Here is a 22,048-nt window from a genome sequence, read left to right on the forward strand (position 1 = left end):
TTCTGTGCCGTATGTCAGCCAGGCTATCTGCTGTGCTATCATCCAGGGCCCGGAGTGCCTAGCGGGGTTCTGCCCCCCTCCCCTCTGTGCCTGGGGAACCTAGTGGGTTCTGTCCCCCCTTCTCCCCTGTGCCCGGGGTACCTAGTGGGGTTCTACCCGCCTCCCCTCTGTGCCCGGGGCACCTAGTGGGGTTCTGCCCCTCTCCCCTCTCACACATCAGGTGTTGTTCCCTCCTGCAGATAGTCCCATGGGTCCGTTTGGCTTCTGATCACATCTCCACTCTTTTTCTCCTTTTGGATATGGCCTCTTTTGTACACCTAGCTGCAGTGAGTCTATTCTGCTAGTTCTTCAGGTCATTTTCCAGGTTATTTACACAGAATTAAGTGTTGTCTGGTTGTATCCATGGGGCGAGGTGACCCTAGGATCCTTGTACTCATCCATCTTCCTCTTCCTCTTAGGATGAGCTCACTCAGGCTATTTCAGTGTGTCTTCTTTGTGCACTCACTAGCTGTTTTATTGAGCTAAGCCTTATTTCTTCCACCATGCACAGAAAGCACAGGCTGGTTAAAGGTCCCTTCTGTGCACACAGCATTTGGTCCAAAACATGCTTCCTCTACCTGACCGGGTTTCAGGGAATAGGTTCTGCTTCAATAACCATTTTAAGAAGGAAAATGGCACGTATAGTTTTATTATAATTATGTATATTTGTATGCTAGTTTATATTTTTTTGTATATTATGTTGAGCCATACATGTTTTACCCGTAGTCTTTCAGCATGGGTACACTACTCTCTGAAGCTTATTAGTAACTTATTAATGGATAGGAAAGTCAGTTCTATTCAAATGGTTCGTAGAGTCACCTTTTGAGAAGATAATTATTTTATTTTTTTAAGCATTTGTTTTTGAGAGAGAGAGACAGACAGATAAACAGAGTATGAGCAGGGGAGGGGCAGAGAGAGAGAGAGGGAGACACAGAATCCAAAGCAGGGTCCAGACTCTGAGCCTTCAGCACAGACCCTGATGTGGGGCTCAAACCCATAAGTGTGAGATCATGACCTGAGCTCAAGTCAGAGGCTTAACCAACTGAGCCACCCAAGAAGATAATTACTTTAATTCAAATTCAAATCATGGATCATACTGGGGATAAAATGGTGAACTAAAGCAGATATATGTGCTGTCGTTCTGAGATTCATTGTAGATTCTTGGTATAGTTTTGGTTTGGGGAGACACCTAGAAAAACAAAATGTATGAATTATCAATCTCAATACGTTTTATTAACAAGCATGTGCCTAGTAATTTTTGTTAGCTTAATCATGAAAACGTTTTTAACTTTTTGAGAAGATGCATTCTCAAAAACTGAATAGAAAAGAATGTACTGCACTAGAGGATGTTAACATATTTTAGACATGAAAGTGTTTGTTTACATCACAGCATAAAAATTGCAAAAATGTAAAGTTCACTGAACAGAAATTATGGATACATACATAGTCATGGTTTGGGAATGTTAAGAGGACCCCTATGAAGTATGAAGAGCTGTCAAGGGATGGCCTTGAAAGTTGACCCTCTTAGGCAAGGATAACTTCCTCCATCTCATGGCAAGTTAATGGAGCCATATCATAATGAAATGGAATGCTGTTTTTAATGGATTTCTTAGATTATTTTAGAAGCCAAAAGATCATTTTAATTGTATCTTTTGGAAAAAGTTACTTAGCCAAACATACCTTGCCAAAAGTTATGACTCCTAAGCTGGAATTAGATCACCATGCTATTAAATTCAATGATTAAGGATTTTTAGAAACCATTTTTGTGAGTCTTACGGAGGATAAAGATTGGCTGTTTTACAGGACATATGTGTCTGATGTGTACATATGGGAGCCACACGTGTGGTACATCGGACACAAACGACATCTGAGTGTGACTGTAAGCTCTGTTATTTTGTGTACCCATCTTTCTGTTCAGCTCAACAGCACTGGAAAAGCTGCCCTTTGGTTTTTCCTGGAGAAGCGATTTACAGAAACTGGTGATGTTTGCGGGAGACCGTTCACTTCACAGGACACCTGGCACCTTTCTCAAAATGAGATCTCCTTCTCTGATTACTGTGCTGTGTCCCATTTTCAGCTGTCTGGCATGGTTCTTTCTAAGCAGTGTATCTGTGAGGTTGTGAAAGGAAAGATAACAAAGGAATAAGAGGGCAGCTAAGAAGTCAGCGTTTCTCATGCAAAAATGGAAGCTCAGAGAGGTTAAGTAGCTTCAGTCAGATCGTCAGCCTCACAGCCTCTATCCGACTTACCATGTGTCAGCTTGCTTCACTGACAGGCATCAGACACAGAATTAAGATGAGCTGCTTCGTTCTTTTGCAAAACCCAAATACAAAATTTTAGTCCAAAGTTCATCAAAAGTCAAATTGGAGTTTTTAGGAAAAGAGTTGTAATCTTTTTGATAAACTTAATATGTTTTTTTTTTTCTGAATTTAGGGGAAAACATTTGGTATTTTTTTTAGTTAATTTCTCAATCTATAAATAAGATACTTACAGAATAGAATAAACCTAATAGATAGATGGCCAAATAAATTAAAAACTTCTTGGAGCTTTATCAAGAAATACTTAAGTGTTTCAAGAAAGAAACATTTAACTGTTTCATAGTAAAGTTTTTAGGCATATTGATAATTTGCATAGACATTGATTATATTCTTGAGTGAAAATATATACTGGCTTCTAAAATCTTCCATCGGCTATAGAATCTGGAAGAGTAAATCAATCCAGATTGTATTTAGACAGTCACTTCTTTAATTTCAAGAAGGGCACAAGAAAGCAGAGAGAAAGGATTAGCATGCCTAAGCAATTTGAGTGATACTTACTGGGCTGCTCTCCACAGTGGAATACACTTGTCCACCCAGTTGAGTCTTGTTTGCTTACATGCTGGTGTTCCACTTCCGTCCACAATGCAAAGCTGCAGAATGACAACACTGTGACCGTTACTGAAAACGATTGCATTGAATTTGTTCTTTGATTAAGTGAAGGCAATGTTAAAGCCTTCCCTTTGCCATTTTGAAACGTTATTCAACTTCATTCAGTTATGAAGAGCTGTGTTAAGCACACAGGCCAAACTGAATGAATTCTATGAAACAAAACCCAAGCAACTGCTCTAATTGTATCCCAGCACACCGAGGGGAAGTTCAAATGTATCTGCTTTGCTGCTGGTGATTTGTGTTGCCCAGTATATAAGAACCTAAAGAGACCATCTTTTTTTAAACTTTGGGCTAGAAACTACAAGCTATCTTTGTAAGTCTCATCCATGCCACTTTCTTCTGTCACACATCTATCATACGTTTATTTTAAGCCTAGAATGCTAAAATCTCTTTTTCCACATAGTGAAGCTTAAAGTCCATCCAAACTATCCATTTTAAGTAAAATTAAGGGAGTGAATCTTGGTGCAGTGTAACTCATAAGATGATTAATTCCGTGTCGTTTCTGCCTAGACCCATATTAATCCCCAACCCAGTTGGTTAACTGCTGCTTATCTCTGTTCTCACCATCTTACTGCATTTCAAAGTACAGCCCACAGGCCCAGTTCCCAGTGTTACTGTCTAGGACCATAGCAGTGCTAAGTCACTGATCCCTCAGTTCTGTCACCCAAATCCCAGTGAGACCTCTCCTGGCCATGGGTCAGGCTCCACCTGTCAACTTCCTTCTCCCTCATTTGAACTGACCTGTGGAGTTCTTTCTCTGCTCCACTGTAAGCATGAGATTTTTCTTGGAAATTGTCCTTGAACTTTTTCACAACATCCCTGCTCATCACAACCCTTGTCCCTAATCATTGTCTCTTGCTTCAGTATTACTTCCTATGTCTCTTCTACTGGCTGGATTGGGATTACAGATCTTTCCTTTGAGCATAAATGCCCAACAAAAGATTCTGGCTCTTTTCCTGTCTTCCTCCTGGCACACAGTGAATTTTCTCTATCTTCTCTAAAGCTCATGTAGCAAATTGAAGACTAATAGGGGGAAAAATCACATGATTTCATATCTTGGAAAGGAAAAAAAAAAAAGCCAAATTCTTCTCTCTCAACATTCACATTTAGGAGGCCCTCAGAAGACCCAATTACCTTGACAGCACATAAAAAGGGAATATCTGTAGGTATTTCAAAATTCAACAGTGTGTAATATGGACTTTCATAATCAAGGCCAGAGAAGCCATCCAATTAAACATCATACAAGTCCAAACACCGTTACTGACAAAAGATCCAGAAATTAAATCGTGAGAAATGATCATCAAAACAGCAGGTATTGTACATGAAAAATGGACACTTTGTTATCAATTTTGGTTGTTTCCATACCTTGAAGGTTAAAATTTTATACAGTGAGTAAACTCTTACTGCATAGCTACAGACGTTAGAACTAAGATGAAGAAAATGGCATATATTTGGGTTTCAAATGAAGGTTAAACTACATAAGTAACAAATGCATATATTTTTAACTGGGCGGTCTTTTGATATCTCCGGACATTTACATGCAGAGAAAAGTTTGCTATTAGAGGCGATTTTTTTAAGTGTATTGTTGGGCTAAATAACAGACTCTGAGGTTTATACCTACTCAAAGTTATTTGGTTCTGTGATTCTCATCCGTGTAATAGATGAGAGGCTTTGTGTTTTCCTTTACTGTACTGACCTGGAAATGGACGCCGGTGGCTTGTCGAAGGCCACATGAGTTCAAGAAACTCAGGTTGACAATCTGTTCCATTTCGATAATGAAGTTCCCTTGTTGCCAAATGTTAAAGGTACAAGTTTGTCAGATTAAATGTCTGAAAGGGAATGTCGCTGGACCTAGTCACACTATCGCTATTGAAAAGAAATTGTATCAGGGCCTCCTCAGTGGTGCTTCAGTAATATGTCCCAGTGACTCAGAGTATTAAAGCAAAGGCATCTTCTTTCTTTACAGTGACAAATGGGTTAATCGGTGGAACGCTTCTGGATTATTGTTCAGGCCTAGTACCTGAATAGCCCGAGTGGTGATGAGACACCACCTCTTATCTGTTTAGCAGATACAGTAATTGGCTGGGTCAAGGAGCGAACTTTAAAAGAACCTCGAGGCATTTCTGAGTCCCGTGTTTGCACACTCTCAGATATGCAGGTGATCCACTATTCTGGCTTTCCCAAAGCAGTCCCGGGATGGAACAGAAAATAAACAGTCGTCTTACTGCTAATCATAAAATTTGAAATGAAAATAATGAGATGGTACATTCAGAAAACTTCTGAAAAATCAGATTATTATGTAAAGAAAAGAAATGAGATTAAAACTTTTTTTCTTCCCCCCCCCCCCCGCCCACATAAGTGAAAGTCTCATTTTGGTCTAAAATAAGTATTTCTTGGGGTACTGGGGTGGCTCAGTCAGTTAAGACTCTGGCTCAGGTCATGATCTCATGGTTTGTGGGTTCAAGCCCCACATCGGGCTCTGTGCTGACAGCTTGGAACCTAGAGTCAGCTTCGAATTCTGTGTCTCCCTCTCTCTCTGCCCCTCCCCTGCTTGTGCTCTATGTCTCAAAAATAAGTAAACATTAAAAAATTTTTAAAAAGCAAACTAATTATTTTTTGCAATGCCAATTAGAGAAACACTTCTGTTCTGCCTCCTGTGCTCTGTGACAACAAGTTATGGCAGGATGGGAAAAGGGGCTAGAAGGAAAGTATAATTCAAAATCTTTCTGACACAAAGAAGCTGAACTCTAGTCTGTGGCCATTACAGAGGCTGCTCTTTTCCACAACAGCCCAGAGATAATGAACCTGCTAATACTGCTATTGGAAAGCTCTGAATGATGGGCACTATAGTGTTAGGATTGTTTCACTAAGAAATGCAACTAACAGTGAGAATCAAATCATCACTGTTATTGAATGAGACTAAACTAAACATGATTAAGTTTGAAACTAGCAGCATCTATCACAATACTTTTCCAGTGCTATTTATTGATTTGTCAGTGTTTGTAACCCATAGAGGCAAGCTCTTGTCACTAGATAACTGATGTTCTGGTTACCGGTTTTATAAAGAATCATCTCATGATCCTCCCCTGGATGGGGGCAGACAGCATCGATTGGAATTAGTACAATCAGAGGAAAAAGGATCACTCAGACTTTTGTTTGATGGGATCAGGCCAATATCTTTGTGAATCCCTACTTTATGCAAGATGCGATTCACATTTAGGGATTGTTAGTAATTGCTAAGACTCCTTGAGCGTTTCCGTGGCCAAAGCACACACTAAGGTCTCTTTTCTCATTTATTCTGCACAACAATAAATGGTAGGCATTGTTATTTTGTATCAAAATAATTATTAATATTTTCCTTATATCCACTATACAGAAAGTAAAACAAGGTGAAAGGGATTAAACGCTGCACACTTTAGAGGAAATGCATATATTTAGTTACTAATATATAATAACGCATGGACTGGGTTCATTTCCCGTTGTCCTCAATCCGTCCAAGAACAAATTCAGACTGTTGGAACCAAGCACAGCATTCGTTATTTACATAGACAAACAATTATGTAAATAAGCTGTTACTACAACGTGTGATTAAATTTCAGACCCTATGAGGAATTGATTTGCCAAGACCTTCTTTCAGAGATCAAGGAAACAATTTCTAGCTGGAGGGAAGGGTAGCTTACATACGATGCGTTGTTTACCTTTTTCCCTCCCTTTGCAATGAAAGAAGTCGATCGGTGATTGTGCAATCTAAGGCAAAAATCCACAGCCCCGTCCTCCACGTCTTCCCCAAACTGGGCCAATCCCAACATGATGCCCCAATCATGAGGCAGAAGCGTACAACTCCTCCTGGGAAATGGCGAAAACACACGTTTGCTTCAGACGTTGGGTTCCGTGTCTTCAGCGATGGCTACATCTCTTACCGCTCAAGGCCTGGGGGAACAGTCACAAGGCTTCACTTCAAGGACTGAAGGTGAAGTCACACGGGCGCATGCGCACACTGCACACACGCCCCATTGTGGCCTCTGCCATTGTGAGGTTGTGCCTGCGGAAGGAGGTGTTTGCCCCGGTTTAGGTAGGAGCCTAGCGGGAAGCCCTACTTGAGAACGAGTGCAGTGGGAGCTGAGGGACCATCTGGACGCCGACATAAAATACTTGTTATGGACAAAGGAAAACAAGAGTGACATTAAAACGAACAGCAGCAAAGTTCACAGAGCAAGCTGGATGTCAGAAAGTAGAGGCGCTAAGAATGACCGGCAAGTGTATTAATACGGAAGAGAAAATTACTTTTACAACTGAAACCTGTCTCAAAATATTTTAGAACTGTATTTCTTTTAAGTACAGGCTCCCCCTGGGGCGCCTGGGTGGCTCAGTCGGTTAAGCATCAGACTTCGGCTCAGGTCATGATGTCACAGTTCGTGGGTTTGAGCCCCACATCAGGCTCTGTGCTCACAGCTCAGAGCCTGGAGCCTGCTTCAGATTCTGTGTCTCCCTCTCTCTCTGCCCCTCCCCCACTCACACTCTCTCTGTGTCTCTCTCTCTCTCTTAAAAATAAGTAAACGTTTCTTTAATAAAAATAAATAAATACAGGCGCTTCCTTACTCCAGTTAAATATTCAAAATGGAAAAGATATACTATCACCATTATTTTATTATCCTAATAAAATTAATTAGGTAGACGATCATTTCTCTGAAATATTACCAAACTACTTGTATTCCAAAGCTGATGACATTTCTATATCATATCTTAATCATTGCCTTCATTTTACATGTTTTAATGTGTTTGCAATAAAAAGTTAATCTTTACAGTTTTAATTCATTCTCTGAAGATTTTAGAGGCTGGCACATGATAAACAGATCTTGTTGATACATATACAACTTCTTTCCCAAGACACTCCCTTGTCCAAGGAATTTCCACTCCAAGAATGAAGATGACACATCACAGATTCTGTTCCCCTGTCTGTGTGTCTCTCTCACACATAAACTTTATTCTAGTTAATCACATAAGTGGGGGGAAAAGGCTATAAATCTGGTTGAAATCTAGCCATGAGGGCAATAATCTATTTTTCTGTAGTTATAGACTCATCGCATGCTCTTTTCAGCATCAAAACTGAAACTTTCTGCACTTTGTACATATTTACAGAAGTGATTTTCGTGGCATTTACTAAGTAATATATTATAAAATATCAATGAAAACTACTCTGTTAGACTCAGCCTATGTGCCCTATCCTAACCTGGGCTTGTCTGCTTCACTGGGTTCAAATCGAATAGCAAATAGAAGCCACGTCCGTTTGTTTTAGATCTTGTACCCCTGAGTCCACTGTCTGCATTGTGACCAGAGTGATTTATCTACAATATGAAATCGGCCTTATTACCCTGCTATTAAGCATGTCTGTGGCTCCATTGTGATTTTACGTATGACATACAGCATGTCCTTTGTATCATGGTCCCGACCTGCTTCCTTGGCCTTATCTTCCAGCTCTCCCCAACCTGATGTTTATGTTAGAATAATATAGAACATCTACGTGTTTTATGATTGCCTACATTTACTCATGTTTCCCCCTTTGCCTGGAGCCTAATAGTTCCTAACATTTACTTATCTAACTCATTACCTACATTTAAGGTTTATGTTAGATACTGTCCTCCAAAAAGACATTCTCAAGCTGGTGGACTGGGCTGAGTTGATATGTGTCACCTCTTTACTTTCTCAAAATTATGTGTTTATGGGTTTCTTTCTTTTTTTGAGACTGTGAATTCCTTGCAGGTAGAGCAAATGTGTTTATTACATTTGCTGTATGGTCATCCCTGAGCATTGTATCTGGCAGACTTAGGTAGTAATGTATATTTGGTGAAATGAAATAGCCAAAATTTTTCATGAAATCAGAATTAGAATTTTGTCTCAAACATATTTGGGCATTAACAAAATAATCTTGCATTATTTTGAAATAAAGCCCTAAATAAAGGAGTAAGATAGGCTAGATTTCTTCAGTGATCATAAATCTATACCCTGCCCCTTCTTTACTGCTTTCAGACCATCCATTCAGTAATTCAGTCATTTACTCATTCATTCATTTGTTCATTCATTCATTCCTTCAATGTCCATCTTTTATTTATGTAACTTCTGAGGATGGGGTCGTGGTCTCTCTATTTTTTCAAACTGTAGTCAGGGATTCATTTCCAGTAGAAGCTACACCAGGATGTGATATATTTAAACCCTCCTTCTTCCTTAAGCCAATAAGGGCATGGGCAAGAACATTGGGATCTATAGTTCTAAGACACTGCTGTCTAATGCACTATTTATCCTGGAGGAGGCTACTCTCACTGGAGTTTGCTTGCAACAAATTTAATCACCTGTCTTACTTAACAAGTTCTCTCCTGCTTTGGGGCTGACCAGGTTCGCCTGCCACTTGAAATAGCTCTTAGGTCAAGCGCTTAAGTAGATAGCTCAAGGTCCATTTCCATTCATCACCTACAGAGATCAGCAGTTGGGAGCACACCAAGTAAAGCCACAGGGCTCCATATTTCTTATTATAAACATGTTGAAACCCTTTTAGAATTGCTTCAAAGAAGCAGATACAGAGAACATCATGAGCTCAGTTCTATGCTCTTAGCAAGATTGTCTGCTTTCATTTTTCTAAGGTCTCATACATATCCTCTGATTTTTCATTCCCTAAGATTCAGACCTCAAATACCTGCATGCTCCTTAGGCATGATGAGTAAAAACTAAGGAATGAGGGAATATGACAATAATTACAAAATTTTATATTATCCTCTCCTACCCATCTAAGGTGTTGTCTCTATGGAGATCAGCTCTACCTATCACATATTTCTGCAAGATATCAACACAATCTAAATTCTAATGACTCTACAGCTCCCTCTACACATTACCTGTGTGATGCCTTCATGAGTATGTCCATGGTGTGTTAACTTACTGATCTGTACTCTAAAATGTACACATTTTTGTAAAGGGTGCTGTATTAGAGTTCTTCAGAGAAACAAGCAACAGGATGGTCAGATGGATAGATGGATGGATGGCTAGATAGGTAAAAGAGGAAATTTGTTTAAATAATTGACTCAAAGGGTTATGGAGGCCAAGGGGTCCCATCAACTCCTGTTTGCAAGCTGAGGAACCAAGAAAGTCAGTGATATAATTGAGTTTGACTCCAAATGCCTAAAAATTAAGGGGCCGGAATTGGATGATGCCCACCTAGCACTGATTTCCATAGACTTTACTCAGTCTACTGATGGAAATGCTAATCTGTTCCAGAAACACCCTTACAGATACACCCAGCGAAAAATGTTTTACCAACTGTCTGGGAATCCCTTAGCTCAGTCAAGTGGCCATACAATTAACAAGCACCTATGCTGTGATTAAAATATGTAATATTTAAATGGTTTAGAACAGACTTATGGTCCAATGAAACCAATATTATCACTGGTAGTTAGTATGGATTTAAGTTGGCATGAATGTTTATTCAGGGGATGTGTATAATGAATATAGAAATAGTATTAATAAACTCTACTTCTGTGAATTTGTCTAACGAAAATGATCATTGCTACACTGATATTTATGACTAAGAATGTACATCACAGAATTACTTGATAGAGGTAGTCATTCCTGTCTTAAAAAAAAAAAAATGACACAGTTATCCACCTGAGATTTCAAGCCCTAAACCTACAAATCATTATTATATCCCTCATCTTTCCATTAATCCCACATCCAGTTTAATCCCAGAAAAATGTCCTTGTTGTTTGGTACCTAGTACTAACTTGTTTCCTACTCCATTCTTCCATCATCTCCGGCCTTCCTTGTTTCCACCCAACACTTCCTGATATCCAGTCTTCAAAAGTTTGGCCTTAAAAAGATGCATTGTATTATATGCTTCCATGCATACCCACTTTGAGTAAAAGGAGGGACTACCATATAAAGTAGCCTTCTAGATGCTATCTGTCACAGTGTCCTTATTTCCCTTATAGGAATGATTACTTTATGGATTTTTACTTATTTTCTGGTTTGATTTCTATCTCTGCCACAGAATACAGGCTCCATGGGAAAAGAGTAATCTCAGTGCCATAAAACAGAAAGGAAAGATGATAGTGAGTTTGGAACAAATCAAAATGTCCACGCATAGTATAATTAAAGTATTGGGGCGCCTGGGTGGCGCAGTCAGTTAAGCGTCTGACTTCAGCCAGGTCACGATCTCGCGGTCCGTGAGTTCGAGCCCCGCGTCGGGCTCTGGGCTGATGGCTCGGAGCCTGGAGCCTGTTTCCGATTCTGTGTCTCCCTCTCTCTCTGCCCCTCCCCCGTTCATGCTCTGTCTCTCTCTGTCCCAAAAATAAATAAACGTTGAAAAAAAAATTTTTTTAAGTATAGATGAAAAATTATATAGGCATAACAAACAAGAATAAAGATGAAAATTGCTTCACACAGAAGAAGATTCAGTGTCTTATTTTCCTCTCTAAACCAAGATGGAAATTTAGATTTCCTCTCTAAACCAAGATGAAAATTTTCCTCTCTAAACCAAGATGGAACTATTTGAGGATTTCACTAAATGTTAGTTGAACGAATATAATTAGAAATAGCCTATAGAAGTAAACATTCAGGGTCGCCTGTGTGGCTCAGTTGGTTAAGTGTCTGACTTTGGCTCAGGTCATGATCTCACGGTTTGTGAGTTTGAGCCCCACGTTGGGCTCTGTGCTGACAACTTGGAGCCTGGAGCCTGCTTTGGATTCTGTGTCACCCTCTTTCTCTGCCCCTCCCCTGCTCACACTCTGTCTGTCTGTCTCTCTCTCTCTCAAAAATAAACAAGCATTAAAAATTTAAATAAAAATAAAAATATATACAAAATATTCATTAAGGGAAAGCTGATTTTTATATATCCATGTTATTCATTTCTCTTCAACTACATAGTGTCTAATTTACCAGTATTATTAGGATACATTAAGAATATGGAGATAGATATCTATCTATATCTATATCTATATCTATATCTATATCTATATCTATATCTATATATATATCCCCTTACATTCAGTATAGGTATGCTGGATAAAATTATGGGAGGATGAGAAGTATATGCAGCCATTTCTGTTTCTAAGGCCAACCTGTTCTCATCCTGTCCCTGTCACCCTCCACCTGCTCTGCTCTTGACCACAAGTTAGAAATGTTAGAACTGCTGAGCTCCGGTTTCACAGGTGGGGTAGGACGGCAGTTCCCGTTATCATCATAATGCAGTAAAGGTCACTCACCAACCACATGGAACACATGCAGACGTGTTCTTCACAACTCTTGTAACTGCCAGTTACCTTCACTTAAAATAGGGCCCTAATCATGAAATTCACAGGGCCACCAGGTCATACACCTTGATGACTTTTATTCAAAAAGGTGGTGGATTTTTCCTTCTGTGACATAGAAAATCATGATTTGAAGAACAAATATGGTACTTTTTTTTTCTTTTACAGGTGACCCGTATTTCAAAACTGTCAAATGACATTACAAAACCCCTCACCTTTTAAAGGTAGCAACAGTATTGAAACAGATTCTGAAATATCATATGGCTATTATATTGTCTGAAGCTTTTTTTTAATGCTTTGTCAAAATGCTATTACCAGTTTAGATATTAGATCTTTATCCTAAGAAGAGAAACAAATTGTAGGCAAGCATACCCTTCCTCACTTCCGAAGAAGAGGATATTACTTTCATGAGCACAATCACTTGATTACTATTGATCTTCTTTCATAAATGGGGAAAGGAATTTCCTGTTTAGCTTATTAATCAAGGAGCCCTTTCCTGAGGGTGTGGGAAAATCACCAAAATTATCAAAGGTAACTTCAGTAAGAGTTATACACACATGACACTCGTCGCAGTTGAAGGATGACTACTCTCGATGCAAGAGGAAAGGTGGCTCAGTGTTGTGGAAGAAATAATAATAGAAGGTCCTAGGGAAATGTCTGCTGTTCTGTGCCAGGCACCGTGTTAAAACATTTATTTGTCTGTGATTTCTGAATTCCCGGTAGCTACTCACAGTAGCCATTATTATCTTCATTTTATAAGTGATAGAATTGAGAATAAAGAATTAGAGGGGTAGTGGACCAAAATTATACAGCTTTTGAATGACCTGGACGTGATTTAAACCAGGTTCTGGCCAGCATCACATTTGAAGATGTTTGCAGCACCCCATGGATGACAAATATCCGATCTCACTCCCTTTCCTCTGACACATGCAGCAAATAAATCATAGCTTTTGTTTCTGCTCAGGAACGAGTTCCCTTAAAATCATCCTAAACACAGAATCTATATCGCACTGACCAGATTCAACACAAATGATAGAACCTAACGAAACATGCTGTCAAACGTGCCAAGCAGTCTCCTCTAATTTTCCTTGGGTGGTTCCATGTCACTGGATCTATGAGTGATCTTTTAACTGTTTCAGGAAACTCATTTATATATTACTTTATCCCAGGCCTTCAAATATTCTCTTCCTCCCTGGTTCTCAGACTTGTTAATTTTTCTTCCAGCCCATGAAATCAATCTGTGTGGGTGTGATTTCTAGCCGAATGAATGTAAACTCTATTTCTCTTTAATTCTCTATTTGGATGGCTTTCCCTTTCTCTAGGTGGCTGTGACCAGATTGAATGAAAGGGTGATGATTCCAGATTAACACGGACCTGTTTTTCCTCTTGATTGCTTCATGACTTTTAAACATCACTCTTCCCATATTAAGGCTTTCTTTCTAGATAAGTATTGATTTAGGAGTCTCTCTGCCAAAGATAAGAAGGAGAGGTGCAAAATGCCACTCAATAGAGAAGTTAGCAAGTGGCCTAAATTGTATCTAAGTGTGGTGTGCAATAAGAAGTGACAAATAAATGGAAAAGAATTTCTATGTAAGAACTAAATTTCCCTTCCTTCTTCCCTCCCTCCCTCCCTTTCTTCCTTCCTTCCTTCATTTTTTGATAAATCATGAGAAATTATAAATGGAATGAGCATAAATAAGCATAAAGATTTCTAGAGAAAATGAAAAGTGTGTATATATATAATATATACATATATTATACATATAATATACATATGCATATTTCCATATCCATAGCATTCTATATAGTGGAAAATTAGAAACAATGTAAATGTCTAATATAACATAATTGGTTAAAGTAAATTTCATTCTCAGCAAAGTCACAGGGTATGAAATCAATGCACAGAAATTGATTGCATTTCTATACACCAATAATGAAGCAGCAGAAACAGAAACCAAGGAATCAATCCCATTTACAATTGCACCGAAACCATAAAATACCTAGGAATAAACCTAACCGAAGAGGCAAAAGAACTGTACCTGCAAACTATAGTAAGTTTATGAAGGAAATTATAGAAGACACAAAGAAATGGAAAACTATTCCATGATCATGGATTGCAAGGACAAATATTGTTAAAATGTTGATACTACCCAAAGTGACTTACACATTCAATACAATCCTGACAAAAATACCACCGACATTCTTCACAGAGCTAGAACAAGTAATTCTAGAATTTGTAGGGAACCAGAAAAGACCCTGAAGAGACAATGTAATGTTGCAAAGGAAAACCAAATCTGGAGGCATTACAATTCTGGACTTCAAGCTGTATAACAAAGGTATAGTCATCAAGACAATATAAACATACACACACACACACACACACACACACACACACACACACACATATATATAAACACTTTAAGAAGTCATGTTACGTTATCAAAAAAAGTTTTGGGACACCTGAGTGGCTCAGTTGGTTAAGCATTTGACTTCAGCTCAGGTCATGATCTTGCAGTTCCTGAGTTCCAGGCCCACATCGGGCTCTGTGCTGACAGCTCAGAGCCTGAAGCTTCAGACTCTGTGTCTCCCTCTTTCTGCCCCTCCCCCACCCGTGCTCTGTCTCTTTCTCTGTCTCTCTCTCTCTCAAAAGTAAACATTAAAAAGAAAAGTTTTAAAGCAGATTATTTGGTGTGATGTCATTTTGAAGCCAAAACTATGTATTTTCAAAACTTACAGGAATGTATAAGTCTCTCCTTATGGATTAACTACGATTAAATAAAAAACAATATTATATCTGGAAAGACCTGGTCAACAACAGTTCACTCTGCATCCTACAAGAAAACCGCTTGACAGGAAAGACACACTCACCAGAGAAAAACATCATCATGACAGTTCACAATGGCACCATTTTGTGTAACTAGCTTAAATGTACTTGGGATAGTTACACAAATAAAAATCAAAACAAAATGTGGCACCTGGGTGGCTCAGTGGGTTAATCATCTGACTCTATTTCAGCTGGGGTCACCATCTCGTCGTTCATGAGTTGGAGCCCCACGTGAGCTTGAGATTCTCCCTCTCTCTCTGTCCCTGCCCTGGTCGCACTCTCTCTGTCTTTCTCAAAAATAAATAATATATAAAACACTTAATTAAAAAAAAAACAAAATAAAATCATAAGAAATTATGCTGCTGAAGTAGAATTTAAAATAGAAATTTAGTGTCAAAATTAAAATGCTACAATAGTTATTTATCAGTAATAATCTCTGTTAGGTCAGAAGTGAGTAAGGGGAAATTTTAGCTTTCAGCTTCCAATACCATTTTGTTTCTTACTTTTTCTCTGACAACCATAGAAGATTTAAAATATGTGTGTATGTATGTGTGTGCGTGTGTGTGCCACACACGCACACACATATATACACAGTGCTTAACTCTCATACGAGGTGTGTTAATTTTTTTGGAGGGAATTCATTTAAAGTATTGGCTCATTTATTCCACAGGTCTTGTAAACATCAAGATATTTTCTTAAAACTTGAGTGAAAAATTGAATATTATTTTGTCCCATTCACTTTTGATATTGGCCATGTTGAATTTTACACTTAGCACTTAGTATTTGACATCCTTCTATAACACCTTGACATTTATTTGATTGCTCCATATATTCTTTTAAGCAGAATAAACCCTTCTAAAACTGACTATTGTTTTCATTTTCTATTCAGATCACTTTTTATTTGTAGTCTGAAAAGATATCATAATAATATTAGCACAAAACCTAATTTTTATTGAGAGTTTATTATGTGCTAAAATATGTATGCCTGTAATTTCATTTTAACCCTTGAACTGTTACAAGCGCCCCCAATTTTATAAGTGAGACATCTCAGGATAGGTAGGCTTATGTAATTCACAAAGGGAAGTCCTGTACTGAAGCCCAGGCCTCACTGAATCTAAATTCACACTCTTAAATACGTTTCTCAGAGGACAGATCTATTTTCTTGCCTCTCTTTTTCAATCTCTGATAGCCATAGACATTTTATCCCATAAATAGTAAGGTCTGGCTGGGCACCTGGGAGGCTCATTTGGTTACGAATCCAATTTTGACTCAGTGTTCATGGGTTCGAGCCCCGCATCACTCTTTGTACTGACAGCTTAGAGCCTGGAGCCCACTTCAGATTCTGTGTCTCCCTTTCTCTCTGTCCCTCCCTATTCATAGTCACGCTTTCTCTCTCTCTCTCTCTCTCCCTTTCTCTCTCTCTCTCTCTCTCTCCCTTTCTCTCTCTCTCTCTCTCTCTCTCTCTGTCTCTCTTTCAAAAATAAATAAACATTAAAAAATTAGAAAAAATTGTAGAGATGGCTGACAATCACTGAGGTGTGAGAATTGCCCCCAGTAATGATCTTGGCATTACCTCCTGTTCTGGTAGACTTGAGCCCTCCAAGACTTTAATCTGGGAAATTCTTGATCTCAAATATATTCAATTTTCCTCAACCCATCTGTAAATAGTTTTTCTATAAAAAGGTGAGTGGTATAAAAACAGATTTCACTTAACGTTAAGTGACTGGAAAAGGAAAACACTCTCAGAGCTTATTTTTCCTTCAGAAACCAAGTTGGAGAATCAGTAGGCCAACACCTCTCTGAAGTCCCCACTACTATTTTCATTGGATAGGCTCAGAAAAGAGTTTGTTTCTACTCAATAGATTAAGAAGCCCGATCTCAGAAAATGCTACCTATTTAGGATGTGATCATTTGTTTTTCAAAATAGAATGAACTAAAATACAGTGTTCCAAAGTGGAAATCTTCTAGAATTTGAATTGCATATCTCCTATCCATAGCTCATTTACTCATATGAAGCAAGGTATAACTATCAGGAAAGAAACAAGAGAACCTCAACTGTCAAGATTATAATTCTTCCTGAATTATAAGAAATAAGTAGCAATGTCATAGTAAGAATAGCTTTCATTCACTTGAGTACTTACTTTGTGTCTATGTTTATGTTAAGTGTGTGGCATCATTATCTCATTCAATCTTTAGTAGACCAGTTTCATTTTGCTGGTGCTGTACCTGACATTGGAGCTCTTACCTGATTGGTGAGCTTATTATTTTGAGTTCTTCATCAGAGACATTTGGAATTATTCCGTTTTAATTTTAAAAGTAGCGTAGGCATATGACACAGCTTACAAATTATGGAACGTGTATTTCGACATCTTATGTCGCTGAAATCGGAAACTTTAACCATTTCTTATCTGTGAGCTATTTTCTATGCATGAGCTGACTCCAAAAAGGTTAATCAGAGAATAAATCGACTGTTTAACCCAATTAGATTTCATCTACAAAGCACCTGACTTGAGAGGAAATCAAAACTTAAATGCCAGAGAAGTTATTTTGATTTTCAGAGTTTAAGCCATAGGAAATAATTTGATTCTCTGAATTTTAGTAGAATTAAAATCCTGCTGGAAACAAGTGCATGCTGTTAAAAAGCAGCGATGAGTTTCACAGAAAGATTGAATTTTTCATTGCTTTTTACTTCATATATGTACATATTGTCTTCACCTGTAGGTATGTACATATACACCCACACACACAGACACACACAAACACACAGAGTGATTATATTTATTTGGATTCGTAAGAGGATGCACGGGTAATAATTAGAAATATATTCCTTTACAAGTGGCATTTTCTGGGGCGCCTGGGTGGCGCAGTCGGTTAGGCGGCCGACTTCAGCCAGGTCACGATCTCGCGGTCCGGGAGTTCGAGCCCCGCGTCGGGCTCTGGGCTGATGGCTCGGAGCCTGGAGCCTGTTTCCGATTCTGTGTCTCCCTCTCTCTCTGCCCCTCCCCCGTTCATGCTCTGTCTCTCTCTGTCCCAAAAATAAAATAAATAAACGTTGAAAAAAAAATTAAAAAAAAAAACAAAAAAAAAAAAAAAAAAAAACAAGTGGCATTTTCTGTGAGCTTGATCTAAATGAAGAAAGTAGTCTACAATTTCAGTTCAATGTATGCAGATGAATGTAATAAAGCTAAAAAAACACTATGAATCATGCTTTAAAATTATATATTGTTATTTCCCTCACAGCCACAAGTAATTTGGGAATAAAAGTTATTGGAGACATTTTAAATTATCAGCTCTGAAATATAGATATAATTAAATGTTACCTTGACTTTCATATAAATTTTCAACAATACCCCTCTTTTCCTGTAAAATGACTGAAGAATTACCTTTATGCACTTAACACGTGAGGGACATGCAATTTCAGTCTTTAAATTTAGTGGGTTCTCTGTTTCCCACCCCCTCAAAAAAGTTTACAAAATCAGTAAAGCTACATTTCTGAGTGGCTTTACCCCATAGGTAGAAAGCCTAAAGAGGCCATGGAGATCGTCTCCAGGCTCTCACACTGTTTATCTAAGTGTCATGAAAGAATTTTAGGCAGGGTGTAAAGAATGTTCCTTTTCAGAAATCCAGTTTCTTTGAAGAATGACGTTCATGTGTTCAGGGTCTGTAAAATACAGAAATGCAGATGATCGCGTCGTTGAAAAGTATTGTCAATCCCCCGTGCTCCCTTTCCTCCCAGATGGGCACTCCCTGGCTCCTGCCACAGAAAGCTTTCACAATTAATAAGTTAATGCGAAAGATCATTATGGACTCAAGATTTGTCACTCATGAGGTTTACAAAAGTTTAATCTGAGGCTGTGGTAGGGAAGGGGGATTATAGAACACAATGGGTTCCCCGCTAAAGATTTTTCCAGTTGAAGAGTTCCATCAGGAGAATTTCATGCTCTGAAAGTTTCTAGTGGCCATGAACTCTACCAACCCAATCAAAAAAGCCACACAGCAAGGAAGCATACAGTAGATCACCACCCATTGACTTCTTTTCATGAACAGGATTGTTTGGAGACTACTCCCAAACACAGATAAAATAAAGCATCAAAAACAAGGAGTGTGGTGTTTCCAGACATAGCTACACATCTAGACACTGAAGGGACTCCTCTTTCAAAAGAGAAGCAACAGTTTGTGGGTTCTTATATCTGAAATGTCTATTAAAAATCCTTTGTTAATAAAAACTGATTAGCAGAACAGACTTTCCCCTTTCCTTCTGCTGTGCACTGTTATGAATCCGCAGCCCGAGGTAATGACTTATTTTGTTTTTTCATTGCCGTCATACCCTATTACCATCTCTCCTGGGAACATTTGCAAACCATGAGCTTAGACCCTACCTCACTTGTTCAGAGCAACTCCTCTTCCTCATGGGAGAAACTTGAGGGAAACTCCTGGCATGTTCCTCACTGACCATCCCATCATCAGATTCTATCAAGGGTAGTATCTTAACATACCTGTTGCAGTATTTGATTTTCTGGAGAAATTGAGGTCATAAGCAAAGCTTCAAACACTGTAAGTTATTTTAAAGTTAGTCAATGATGTTAACAGACCTGGAGAACTTTAGCTGGTTGATGATGACAATGGCAATGACGACTATGATGAGGATTAATGGTTTAGATAAGACTTCCAATAGCTGAAAAAGGAGAAATCTACTACTCTGGCCAAGTACCTGAGATCTTTGGTATTAGACCCCACCACCATCTCCCCATGCTGTTCCCCTAGGACTCCAGCTATGTGTGTGTGCACGCATGCACACACGTGGGTGCGCGTGCACATACACACACACACACACACACACACACACACACACACACACACACACACACACACCTTTCAGTACCATGAGTGGACTGTTTCGTGACTGGTTTTGACCAGGCATTTGAGTTTAACTGTGTATTGGCTATGAATTACCCCAAATTTAGCAGCCTGAAGACACACACCCGTATTCTTCCAATATCCCATGGCTAAGAATCCTGGGAGTGGCCTCACTGGCTGGTTCTGGCTCAGGGTTTTGAACAGTGCTGCAGTCAAGCTGTTGTGAAGCGAAGTCGCTGGGGTGAGCTCCGCTTCCAGGCTCACACAGGTGACTGTTGCAAGCTGCACAAAATCCGCTTCCAGGCTCCTTCACCAGTGTGGGGTGGGCCTCCATTCCTTGCCCCTTGGGATTTCGCACCAGGCTGCCTCACGACATGGCAGCTGGTTTGGAACAGTTGACAAAATAAATCTAGTGTTTTGAGAAATTTCCTCATAACTGTGCTTTCTGTTGCATCTATCTGGCCTCAGCCCACTCTTCCAGCTCACACCCAAGGATCCTGAAGTCCAGTGAAACATACACTGTTTCCTGATCATGCTGTGTCCTTTATACATTCGTGGTTTTGCCTGGCCTACAACCTGTGCCAGAAATGTTCTTGTCCATCTTATGATCTCTCACTCATCCTCCAAGAATATGCTCCAATACCACATATTCCACGCAAGCTCGCCTACTGCCCTACCCCGTCCAGGAAGAATGTGTTTACGTTTCCTCCCAGGCCCAGGGTCTTGGTAGCTATTTGTATTATAACACATACTCCATTGTATTATTATCTGCCTGTTTGTTTAGAGAAGGACAGCTCTAAGGCAAAATTATATCTTCACTGCTGTCTGCTCTGTGCCCACGGAAACTAGTAGTTGTGGGACACCTGGATAGCTCAGTCAGTTAAGCTGCTGACTTCGGCTCCAGTCAGGATTTCGCAGTTTGTGAGTTCAAGCCCATGTCAGGCTCTGTGCTGACAGCTCGGAGCCTGGAGCCTGCTTTGGATTCTGTGTCTCCCTCTCCCTCTGCCCCTGCCTGGCTCATGCTCTCTCTGTCTCTCTCAAAAATAAATAAACATTAAAAAGAGGAAGTAGTGTTTGATGTTTGTCTTTTGGGATGGACATTATTATTTAATGTTTTTGTTTAATAAATGGATGAATGCTGGTAAAAATGTCAAAATTTTCCAAATATATTTATCCTCTCAGTATTTTCTTCCTCCCTTAATTGCTGGCTTATGGAATGTGCTTTCTGTGTCTTATAAGTTAATAAGGAAAGGAGTTAGAAGCAAAAAAAAATTGTCTCCTAGTGTATATGAACACTCATGAGTTAATGACAAATGATTGGTTTAGAGACTAACAGTTTCTATGAACACTTTACATAATACTTAGACTCTTCGCTTCTGGGAATTTTGCCATTACCATATCTAAAAAACACTGTTTTGTATTTAGATGTTTTAAATGAATAATACAACATTTCCCACATGTATTGGTGGAATTGCTTGTATTATCATCAATTAGGTCAAATACTTAGGCATGAGCTATTTTATACCCATGTAAACCTAATATACATGCAGGTAAAGAAATACAAATAGTAATATGGCAAGAATTCTACTTTTAAGATTGTGGAAATCTTGTCTCTACAACCTAGAAAAGACAAACCAACAAAAACAAAAGCCCATAAGTGTGAATAGAAGGGAAGAAAGATATTTTGGAAACATTACTGAGGAAGCAGGAACTCAACCTGGTAGATATAAAAATACAGAATTACTCTTTGAGCCCTGGAATTTTTAAGCAGCTGAGATGCCTTTACCAAGTCATGTAATGTAAAAACAAACAAACAAACACCCATTAACTTTATTGTGCCTTCATGCATGCTCTCAATACAAACAGTGACTGGACGAGTCTAGACTTCCTCACTCACGGTGGCCATGTATGAATGTGAGCCTTGGTTCTTTTTTCTGTGGAGAGACAACGTGCCGCTGCTGTCAGACTTTCCTCATGAATTTTTCTTATTGAAAAAGTAATCGCCTTTCGTCATTGATTTAGAGGGGCTGCTTTTGGGGTTTAACTTCGGCGCGGTTTCTTAAGTTGGGATAGAAACTTTAATAAGGGCCATGGCTGACCTCTGCATCATT

The 22,048-nt window shown here is 39.0% G+C and overlaps 1 protein-coding gene and 1 long non-coding RNA gene across 14 annotated transcripts in view; one reads left to right on the forward strand and one right to left on the reverse strand.

Annotated features, from left to right (window-relative positions):
• Positions 1-22,048, forward strand: part of PCDH15 (protocadherin related 15) — a 1,260,230-nt gene that overhangs the window by 403,239 nt on the left and 834,943 nt on the right. The window lies entirely within an intron of this gene.
• LOC147575737 (uncharacterized) lies at positions 1,094-6,699 on the reverse strand. Its single transcript, XR_015241495.1, has 3 exons — positions 6,665-6,699; positions 2,856-2,947; positions 1,094-1,228 (listed from the first exon to the last, which is right to left on the reverse strand). It is a non-coding gene; the product is annotated as an uncharacterized LOC147575737 (long non-coding RNA).

This window comes from Puma concolor, chromosome D2 (genome assembly GCF_028749965.1).
Source record: "Puma concolor isolate L17-30 chromosome D2, mPumCon1.1.hap2, whole genome shotgun sequence".
Lineage (NCBI taxonomy): Eukaryota > Metazoa > Chordata > Mammalia > Carnivora > Felidae > Puma > Puma concolor.